The sequence below is a fragment of the Taudactylus pleione genome, unplaced genomic scaffold (assembly GCF_031769625.1).
Source record: "Taudactylus pleione unplaced genomic scaffold, aTauple2 ptg000652l, whole genome shotgun sequence".
Taxonomy (NCBI): domain Eukaryota; kingdom Metazoa; phylum Chordata; class Amphibia; order Anura; family Myobatrachidae; genus Taudactylus; species Taudactylus pleione.
The window spans coordinates 894,373-906,102 of record NW_028285054.1 but is presented as its reverse complement, the minus strand read 5'-3'; the positions used below and the strand labels follow the sequence as shown (position 1 = coordinate 906,102).

The 11,730-nt window shown below is 44.1% G+C and overlaps 1 long non-coding RNA gene across 2 annotated transcripts in view; it reads right to left on the bottom strand.

Moving 5' to 3' along the window:
- Nucleotides 1–3,776: 3,776 nt before the first annotated feature.
- Nucleotides 3,777–11,730, bottom strand: part of LOC148478451 (uncharacterized) — a 77,827-nt gene continuing 69,873 nt past the window's right edge. The window contains exons 4-5 of one of the 2 annotated variants that reach the window (XR_015872025.1): nt 4,138–4,258; nt 3,777–4,036 (exon numbers count right to left, since the gene is read on the bottom strand). This is a non-coding gene — a long non-coding RNA (uncharacterized LOC148478451). The remainder of the gene's footprint in view (nt 4,037–4,137; nt 4,259–11,730) is intronic. The other variant, XR_015872024.1, reaches the window with a different exon arrangement.

The following is an 11,730-nucleotide window of genomic DNA, read 5'->3' as shown; positions in this document are numbered from 1 at the left end:
CTCCACCCGGGCCCACAGGAGGATTTACACCTTGAAGAAGACGTAATGGTTGAAACACTTTGGTGGTTTGGAAAGACGGCTGTTTACTGCAGGAATCTTGAGAGGGAGCACTGGACAGGCAGGAGAAGGTGAAGGGTACCTGGCCTTCAGTCACCCCTTATGCTTCTACATGTGCCTTTCTTAAAAGGTCAATTTCGGTACAAGGATATATTTCATCTGTGTTGTTTTATTATTATATAAATAAATTGCTTTGAAATGTTTACACTATGAGAAGCTTCTCTTATAATTTTATGTGGATTTCATAAATGAATGGTGGCAAAAGAGGAACGTGGTGCAGTTTTGGAGGTTTATTTGGAATCATTGGAATAACACCCACACCTGTTGGCTGATACAGAACTAATGACTGGCTATTGGTGTCGGATACAAGTGACATTAAGAACAATTGACGTATGGGCTTATTTTCGGGGTAGGTCTTATTATCGGGGAAACACGGTAACAGGAGCAGACACCTGAACAGACACACTGAAAAGTGGGTTTTTTAATGGGTGAACTTGAAGACATGTACACGGATAATATAAGGTTCTGAATATAGATGGGGAGGTGATGACTTGAAACTGAAGAGAAGCAAGAGTGGGTAATGTTCAGGTAGTGACAGAAATAATAAAAAGTATTTGTAATCCAAATGGTTACTGTGAGGCTGCAGACAGGATATCAGGTTACAAATTGAAACTGGTGAGATGAAATCCAGAGAGGTTATGGAGTAGTTGAATAACTGATGAGTAGCACTGAGATGGCTCAGTGTAGGAACAGGATAGCTGCAGAGAGCTAGGTAACTGGAGGCAGTGTAGGGACAGGGTTAACTGCACACTCAGATCTTTAGGCAGGGAGAGGTTTAATGGAAGGTGCAGGGTGGTTCCAGCAGGAGACTGGGAGCAGGCAGAGCAATGCAGGCTGTTTGGAAGCTGGGATCCAGCAAGAGCACAGGTGAGCATGGAACAGACAGGTCTCAGGAGCACAGGAACTCTCTCACAGCATACGCTGTGAAACACGTTGCACTGGAAACTATGGGGAGCTCTGAACTCCTTTAAGTACTCAGTGCAGGATCGTGAATGGTCGGAGAGAGCATGTGACATGCCAGGATTGGAGCAACTAAGTCACATGACCAGAAGCAAGATGGCGGCGCCCATAGCAGAACAGAATGGAACACCAGGCTTACCCCAGCCAGAATGACACAGTGCCTGCGGAACACCTCGCACAGCCAATGCCTGCCACCAGACACCAGCTCCTCCACCAGAAGGACCATGCCACAGCGCCCTCACAGGTAATACCTGTCATCCCCTATGCCGGGAAACCCTGGTTGTGACAACCTGTATCTATTCTTTATTTACCAACATTCTAGAAGTCAGACACATGTAGAGTTTAACTAGCTGTGGCCAACATATAAAGCTCTTTGAGACTGTGGCCCTTATTCAGCAGTGCATGCTAGTGCATTGCTGAATGCAGATTCCCGATCGTCGGGAATCTACGCTGGCACCTGACCCGTACTGCACATGTGCGTGATCACACGCAGATCACCGGCAGACTGTCAGTGATTGACAGTCTGCTGCCGTTTGTGGGTGGGTGGGGGCGGCGCTGGCTTCCGTTTCCTGAAACGCAGGCATGCCACTGCCGTTTAGGGGGAAGGAAGAGGACAGAATCTCCGTCGGCTGATGGAGATTTCCTGGCCTCTTTCTCTCGTCTGCGGTGGCCAGCTTTCGTGACACCATGGGTCACTTAGCCGGCTGATGTTCCCGCAGATTATCTGATGCTGCATTGTACAACGTAGCTCGGATAAGTAATGCGTGCAGGAGGCATCATGCCCACTGCATCATTGCCATATCTGCAAGGGTGGAAATACAAAGCTGCTTAGGTGCAGCCCTGCAATGCCATTCAGTACCGAATCAAACCCTTTGTGTTTATCTTCATATACCATAACATATACCTAACCAGTAACTAAGAATCTGCCCATTGTAGTTGGCTGCCTGTTTAATGAACTGGTTGTTCTAACTTTTTACATACTAATACCGGCCTACAAGGCGCTTATTTATGATTTACTGGACTTTTTTGTGCTTTTTGTGTACGCGCATTGCTATCCAGTTGTCTTTATTGGTTTCTTTCTGTTTCTGGGGATCAGCACCCGGCTTTACGTGAGCAGCAGATGTGTGTAAGTAATATAACTGTGACATTGTATATACCAGAGGCTCCCAAACTCCGCCATTACAGTCTACGTTTTAAGGATATCCATGCTTGAGCACAGGTGACTTAATTAGTACCTCAGTCAATTTAATTTAAGCATCTGGACTCAAGCATGGATTTCCTTAAAACCTAGAATGTAATGGAGGAGTTTGGGAGCCCCTGGTGTATACATTAGCGTCTGGTTTTCTTTTCTTCTTTGTTCAAGCTCTGACCTTACTCAGGAATTGCTAACTTCATCGCACGCTATGAGTCCTCAGGCTGCCTATGGCATCGCAGTGGATAATTTATGCACGCCTATGCAACGGCGTTCAAAGGCACTGGCACACCTGCGTTTCTCTGACCACCCCCTGTCACCACCCACAAATGGCATTTTCTGTCACTCACTCTGCGTTGGATCTGCGTAGTCACTGCGATCGCAATCCCGATCACAATGGCCAGTTCGCGCACTGCGAAACATACTCACGGGCAGAATGCAACAATCGGCCGATTGCATGTGTAATCGCAGTTGCGATCGGTAATGAATTAGGCCCAGAGTCTACCGTGCATTCACAAATCTCCAGCAAAATTATGCCATTTTCCTGGTGATTTGTACAGGCCGATGCAGAACCCAGTGCAGGGTGTGTGGTATAGGACCCCCTGGACCCAGAGGCCCGTGTGCACTGCACAATCTGCATCCATTATAGATATGCCACTTACACTGCCCGAGAACTTGACCCCAGATAATTAATGTTTTGGTGACTGTGTTTTACTTTGTGTATCCCATTATTAATGATCTATTTATGAGTCGCAGGATGTTTTTCACATAAGTGGGACAGCATATCAAATGTGATGCATTTGTAGTGTGGAGGTGGGATCAATAGAGGACTCCCCAGTGAACATGTCAAATAGACCAAAGATAACACTGCGGACCTCATTCAGAGGCGCTCGCAAAATCCAAGCGCTCGCTCTGAATGAGGGCGGCCGCATCTATTTTCTGAGCCGGCCTCCTGGCCGCTTGCTAGGCTGTGGGTGACCACCCACAGCTTTAGCGAGCAGCCAGGTTGATGGTCAAGACCATCGCGACCATCGGGGGTTGCGACGAGACCCTTGCTGTACGGTCTTGTCTGGCGCAAGCCCCAGTGAGCTTTCGGCTCTACTAGAGCCGTAAGCTCACCACTGACATCACGAGTGATGTCAGCGGGGCCACCCCCAAACGGCAGGCGTTCCGTCGGGAACGCCTCCGTTTGGCAAGCCACCCCCCGCCCCGCCTACAAAACGGTGCGAGCTGTCCATCACCATCGACAGCCGCCCCTTTTGTAGTAAGCCCCGGAGCGAGATAATTTCTCTCTCGCTCCGGGGCTTGCGCATGCACAGTGCGGCCGCTGCACGTGCGCAGGGCCTCTACATCGACCCGCTTGCGAGCACATCGGCGCTTGCGAGCTGGTCTGAATTGAGACCCTGTGTCTGCTCCTGACTGCAAACATCAGCAGAAATGTATATGTATAATGTGTAGGTCACTAAACCAATTCCATCCCCTTAAAGTTTATATGTTTTATGGCATTAATAGCACAGTTTTTAATACCAGTGTGTAACTGGTCTCAACGAAAGGTATTTACATGTTTTTAGCTAATAACAGTCATTATCCCACAAGATCAGTGAACAAGCTGATATCGCTGTAATCAATTATCACAGTTTAGCCAGGGCAGCTGGGCCATGTTCAACTTCCCGATGATACTGGCCGGTAGTGGTAAGAGGACTCTTGTCTCCTCACCGGCAGTTCTTGGGGTCTTCTGTGCATGTGCAGTGGAGCTGGAAGCTTTTCCTGGAAATTAAATAAATAAGAAAGAAAATAATAATAAAAAAATAGTAAAAAAAATATATATATATAAATATTTTTTAATAGCTTTATTTTTCTTTACTTACTCTGGCTATCACCACCTTGAGATAGTAATAATTATCGGAGGACAGCAGCGACACGTGTATGGGAAAGCCCCAGCGATAGTTACCATCGATGATGCTGGTGATAGCCATTAGCAGCAGCAGCCTTTAATAAAAAGATTTAAACTGCTGTCATATATAGACCCAGTCGCAATCAAAGGAACTTGTTTGCAAAGTGTACAAACAAATGACATCATTATTGCTCTGGTTCTGTGTGATAATGCTGTTTGTTATAGACGATGAACCTGTAAATCATTCCCTTACCCAGCCGTGTTAACAAGGTGATTAAGCAGCAGAACTGAAATTGTTTTACACCATGGTTAATGAATAGCAGATAATTAAAAAGCAAATTCCATATGGCCATTTAAACAACTAGGCTGTGGAACTTGGCTAAGCAATGGAGTTAATTAGATTTATGAATGGACTTGAGATTTGTAATGTTTGTGCATTTACAGTCTATTAAGATTAGAAACTCTGTAAACCAGGCTGGATGCAAACAGAGCAAATCAAAGCAAGATTTCATGTCTACAACTAAAACCGCGTTCTGTTTAACCATTTATATGTCTCCATGTTCATCTGCCAGGAAATCGTTACCCTTTAAGTATAAGGGCGGGATGCATTAACCATTGCATGCTGGATGTGATGCATCCTGGCAATCATCGTATTCATAGCGGCGTATAGTAACGCCAAATGCATGTCCTTTTAAGCAAAGGATAAGAGCTGTGCGCGGCTGTCGGCCAGTGCATGCGTGAGCAGCAGGGGGACCCTGGGATTGATCCTACTGGATCCCTTTTGGGGAAAGCCCGAAAAAAAAGCCTATAGGCTTCTATTAGGCAAACGTCATCTATATAGAGCATTGCCTATTGGGAGCTTGGTACACACGCTGTTTTCGGAGGTTTGACCGCATTTTATATGTTGATGCATCCTGCCCTTGATCATAACTGCAACATTAACATAAAATGATTGAATATTTAACACAGTATATAGAGCTAATCAGAATAGTTAAAATAGAAAGAATATAATGTACCCCTTACTATATATTATAAGGCATTATTGCCAATTTTTACAATTTACCCTCCCGGGGAAGTCCTGCAGATGAAACGCAGCTAAATACTGAGAGGGCGGTGCTTTTCCTCATTAGACTCCACCTACTCACTAAATAATGCCACGAATTGCAGGTCTGTGAAGAGAGGGCAAGTTGATGAAATTCTTTGAGAATTGCGCACCCTCTCCTGCCTGACCATTTCACTAGGAAGTGGCTGGGATGCAGGTAAGAGGCCTACTGTACTCTTTCAGGAGTCTTTCAGGAGTGGGACTCTCCATATATTCAAGGAGAATACGTAAGTATGTAATAAGGCCAGAACGTTTGTTTCAACTGCTAGTAATGCGGAGAGGTACGGTATGTCCTCCTCCCCGCTGCTCTGTGGTATTCTGCAAATTCCTGCCGCTGGAGTGTGTGTTTGTTTTTGAGGGAAGGAAGGAAGTTGGCAGTGGACCAGCTCTTTAGAGATGCTAGGCCCATCATACTGTTATGCCCTCACCGTGAGATAGCCAGTCCCCCACCGATTCCAAAAATGGCAATGTCAGAAGATATACATATAAAAGGCACAAGGCAACAGGTTGAGTGTTCCTTCCTATACACATTATTATGGAAATTGTACTAATTTTGAAAGGGGTTGGGTAAGGGATGCTGGTGATCAGGGGTCACGCCGGCAGCTCGATAGGGTTAGAATACTGACACCTGTCGTAAGTATCCTAACCCTACCCCTAACCCTCCCCGCACCCTAAATTTAACCTCTTCCCAGTGCCAGACCCTAACCCTCCCCCATAGTCCCTAAACCTCCCCCCATAGTGCCTAACTCTAACCATCCCCCTAGTGCCTATCCCCAAACCCTAACTGTCCCCCTAACCCCACTAATTACCATCATGATACCGGCGCTGGTATTCTGACTGGTGTCGAGATTCCGGCGCCGACAGCTAGGGTTTCATCTACCTCCCTTTTAAAGCACCATTATAATACACTGGTTGTAACATAAATTACACTTAATTGAGTCTTATTTGGCAGGAGCTTCAATCATCAAGACAACTCAACCAACTAATGTTTTACAAGGAATGGTGCAGCAGGTGATGTCAGCTCAGAATTCTTAGGAAGATTCATCAGCAAAGGGCAATATTGTGAGTTCTGTGGTGCAAAGAGGAAAAGCAATGTGGATGAAGGTGGTATGGTCAGATGAGTCATTCTTCACTATGTACTCGAAAAGTAGATGATTTCAGGTGAGGTGTCAATGCTTGTGTCCAACAGCTAGGGGTTCTGTAATACTGTGGGGTGCATTTTTCAGCATTAGTTTGGGTGCAATCATTCCTTAGATTGGCAAGGCTGCTTAAATGGTACCCTATGATCATCTTAACCCCATGCTGGAGCATTCCAAGTGAACATGCCATGAGATAGGGAAATGAGGGACTGTTACATTTACCATGCAGTTATATTAGAAGACTGGAGATTTCTGTTCTCACCAATAAATAAAAATAAAATGTGTTTTTTTTTATTTTATTGGGGTGCAGCTTACACAAACTATGCACAGTAATATATGCTGCCTTTAGGAAACACACACTTTTGAATAAATACAATTTTAAATGAAATATAATCAGTATTGAAATGTTTTTTAAACACCAGCACTAAGCACAGTAATATATGCTGCCCTTATTATAAAAGCCTTGAATTGTTTTTTTATTAAACACAAACAAAAAAAGGTATATATAATTATATATATATATATATATAAGTGTCCAGGGTGTGCTGTCATGTAACAAGACAGACCGCAGCGCGTCACTCCAGGATTTAGAAGATGAAACTGTTTAATCAACGTTTCAAGGCTCTACCGGCCCCGTCGTCAGGAATACAAACACAGAAATATACAAACCAGACACTTACCTAAATACCCCACCCGATCAGGAAGAAAGAGTGACGAGCTTCTCCACAGTCGCGTTCACGTGTCCGGAGGGCGCGGGTCGCCCGGTGATGACATCACCCGTCTCACCTCGGGCGGTTGTCAAGGCAACCTAAGACGCTACTGCGGCCGGGCGCTGACATAATGTACGGCAGTACCCGGAGCCGCGATCACGTGACCAGAGGGCACGGGTACTCCTGGGGATGACATATCCCAGCTCACCTCCGGAGGTTGAAGTGCCAACCTAAAATGTTCCAGCGGCTGTGGAGAGTCTATAGAGAAGAAAGATAGAGTGAAATAAAGAGACCCCAAGTCCCTGTATATAATAACTATAATTACATGAACCCACAAATCTATAGTCAAATGCAAAAACAAAAAGAGTAACTAAAACTGAAGAATGAAAACAATACAGTGATAAAAGTATCTAAACATGCAAATAATGCCTAATGATGAAATAGATGAAGAGCAAGTACAAAACGATTAGTCAAAAGGGAAAAGTGACTCAACAGTCACACTCTGAGCCAATATTGTATGATATCTAGAGTAAATTAGAGGTATTCTAATGGTAAATAAATATGCAAAATCAGAAACACATATGGAAAGAACATGAAATGAGGCATAGACAATGATACAGAATTAGATGAATGAATTCCAGGCAATCCGTTCGTTTAGTCCCCTGGGTTGTGTTGTGTTCATCCGTAGTATCCATCTCGCCTCCAATCTCGTAAGCGCACCCACACGATCACCACCCCTCGATAATGCAGGGACGTGGTCGATAATTTTGTAACGCAGAGTAGATAATTGATGTCCTGCAGTTTTAAAATGCTTTGCCACCGGCTGATCCACATCTCTTCCATTTAACGCCAGTCGTATGGCAGATCGATGTAAAGCCATCCGCTCTTTGAAGGTTCTGGAGGTCATACCGATGTAGCATAAGGCACACGGGCACGTAATCAAATATATTACAAACTTAGACGTGCACGTCAATATATGTCTGATTTTAAAAGTTTTGCCCGTGTGTGGGTGCTGGAAGGTGTTTCCAGTTTGTAAATAACTGCAAGTGACACAAGATGGGCATTTGTAACATCCAGGTTTCTTATATGACGTGTTTTCAATGTCTGGATGATGCCCAGTAATATCCGTATGGACCAATAGGTCTCTAAGGTTTTTTCCCGCCTGTAGCACATCATTGGATGTTTGTTGTGTAAACTTGTGAGATCTTGGTCACTGGCAACAATTGGCCATAATGCTCTTGCAGCCTTGGGAAGTACCCCACTGGCAGTAGAAAACGTGGTTACCCAGGGAAAACGATCTTGCTTTAATTTTTTAGGTTTGGTTGATAGAAGATCTACCCTATTAAGAGAAAGTACCCGTTGCTTCGCTGATAGCAACTGCTTTAAAGGATAACCCCGTGTACGAAATTTATGTATCACGTCATCCAAGCTGGCTGGTAGTTCATCCCAGTTACTGGTGATGCGTGCAGTTCTTAACATCTGGGAAAATGGTAATCCCCTCTTAAGGGATGGTGGATGATGGCTACCTGCAGTGAGGAGTGTATTCCTGTCTGTATCCTTATGAAAAACGGCAGTGGAGATGTAACCATTGGAGACATTGATTTTCACATCCAAAAAGTCAATTTCTGTGCCACTCAGCCTATACGTAAATTTAATGGGAGACGCCGAATCATTAATAGCACTCATTAGAGTATCAAATAGCTCTTTGCCGCCAGCCCACAGCATAAAGATGTCATCTATATAACGTGTGTACAGTTTGATGTGTTGGCTAAACATCACAGACTGAAGGAATAACTCCCGTTCTTGTTGGAACATGTAGATATTCGCATAAGATGGGGCCACATTGGACCCCATCGCACATCCAGACTGTTGTAAGTAGTACTCCCCATCAAATAGAAAATAGTTGCGGGATAAGGTTAAAGCCAACAGTTGTAGAAATAACTCTTTGTCCAGTCCCAATGGTGAATTCAGAGAGTCCAGAAACTGACGCATAGCCATCAGGCCTGCTGCATGGGGAATGGAAGTATATAGGCTCTGCACATCTAGTACACATAATAAAATGTCCTGATCAATTTTTTGGACATTGTTTAATAGGTTTAGAAACATAGTTGTATCTTTCAGACATGTAGGTTGTTGTATAACATGTGGCTGTATTAGGGAGTCCAGCAATGACGATACAGGTTGGTACATGGAACCACGGGCTGAAATGATTGGGCGCCCTGGTGGGTGCTGTGGATTTTTGTGGATCTTGGGAACAGTATAAATGATTGGAGTGATGGGATTGGTACTTTGGATAGCGTGAAAAGTCTTGGAATTTATCAACTTATCGTCCAATGCCTTTTGTAAGATATTTTGTAGTTCCTTGTGAAATTCGCTTGTAGGATCCTTAGGTAATTTAATATACGTAGTTTGATCTGCCAATTGATGGCTAAGCTCTTCCTTATATGGTTGTAGATCCTGTAATACAATGCCGCCGCCCTTGTCTGCCGGCCTTATGACGATAGAGCGATCTTGACTTAAGGCCCGTAGGGCCTGCATTTCAGTTTTCGTTAAATTAGTGTGACTGGATCTATTAGCTTGTATATATTTTTGAACCGAGTCATTCATAAGTTTGGAGAAGGTTTTGATCGAGGGGTTAACGGAAGGAGGATCAAATTTAGACCTGGAACATGCTGATAAAAAAGGTTCCAGAGGATCAGAATTGTTGACTGGTGCTTGATCTTTAAAAAATTCCTTAAGACGCAAGTTACGTCCCATACGATGTAAGTCAACCTGCCAATCAAATTCGTCATGAACGTGGGTAGGAATGAAGGATAATCCTTTGTTTAGTACCCGTTGTTCCACTTTGGACAGGGGTCTTGATGAGAGGTTAAAGATTAATTTTTCTTCTTCAATGTGTTTTTTGAAGATCCTCTCATTTTGACCACTTCTTCTGGTACTATTACGTTTTTTGATCCTTTTGCTCGTGTGTGAACCCCTAAAGGGGCCCTCTGTGATTGTGATATTTCATCGGAGTCTTCAATAGCGAAGTCACTATCGCTGCGTGAGGATAGCTGATCTCCTGTGGTGCGGTCATGTTTAGTTCGCCATGATTGGCGATACTGAGGACGTCTTGGTCTCAGTGGGGCACTGGGACCTGTTAACCAGCGGTAAACCCTCTTGTCCTCATAGTCCTGCTGTACAGTTTGCAGCTTGTTTTTTTTGAATTTCAATAACTCTTTTTTATACACATCACATTGGGCATTTAGCTTATTCCACCACGAACTGTGCGCTTGATCTGCTAGAGCAGTAGTGTGAGATGTTGTAAAACTTTCGATTTTGTTCCTTACATGAACCAACTCCTTCCCCGCCTCCTCAATCACAAGTAGCATGAGATCTAAGCTACATTTGTTCAGCACTGCCACCCATCTCCTACAAAATTCAGGGCTCATGCGGCCGATGGTAGGGGTATTGCGGACTCTGAAACCCCGGGGAATTAATTTTTGACGATAGTAGTCCGACAGTGTGGTCCCGTGCAGTAAGTAGTCTGTTTCACGCTTTTTTAGTTTTAACAATTGATGGTAAATGTCTTCAATCTGTATTACAGACTCGTCCTCTGTGAGGTCTGCCGAAAAAAGGATCCTGTCAGCTTCCACGTCCGTGAAACATAGTGTCTCTCCCACTGGCAAATTAAGATTAATGAAATCCATAGGGGCAGAGCATGGTTGTTGAGATGAATCCATATTGATCAAATAGATTAATGATTGATCAACTCTCACTTCCGCTGATACCAGGTGGAGATGTGCCAGTAAATGTCAATAAACGGACGAATGGTGCCTTAACCCTATAGAGACCGGCAGGTCTCATGCAATATATGGGGTATGGTTCGGCACTCAATATTCTTCAAAAAGAGATATGTAACCTGGGTGCTCGCACAAAGAAGGGTATAAGTGTCCAGGGTGTGCTGTCATGTAACAAGACAGACCACAGCGCGTCACTCCAGGATTTAGAAGATTAAACTGTTTAATCAACGTTTCAAGGCTCTACCGGCCCCGTCGTCAGGAATACAAACACATCATATTCTGTATCATTGTCTATGCCTCATTTCATGTTCTTTCCATATGTGTTTCTGATTTTGCATATTTATTTACCATTAGAATACCTCTAATTTACTCTAGATATCATACAATATTGGCTCAGAGTGTGACTGTTGAGTCACTTTTCCCTTTTGACTAATCGTTTTGTACTTGCTCTTCATCTATTTCATCATTAGGCATTATTTGCATGTTTAGATACTTTTATCACTGTATTGTTTTCATTCTTCAGTTTTAGTTACTCTTTTTGTTTTTGCATTTGACTATAGATTTGTGGGTTCATGTAATTATAGTTATTATATACAGGGACTTGGGGTCTCTTTATTTCACTCTATCTTTCTTCTCTATAGACTCTCCACAGCCGCTGGAACGTTTTAGGTTGGCACTTCAACCTCCGGAGGTGAGCTGGGATATGTCATCCCCAGGAGTACCCGTGCCCTCTGGTCACGTGATCGCGGCTCCGGGCACTGCCGTACATTATGTCAGCGCCCGGCCGCAGTAGCGTCTTAGGTTGCCTTGACAACCGCCCGAGGTGAGACGGGT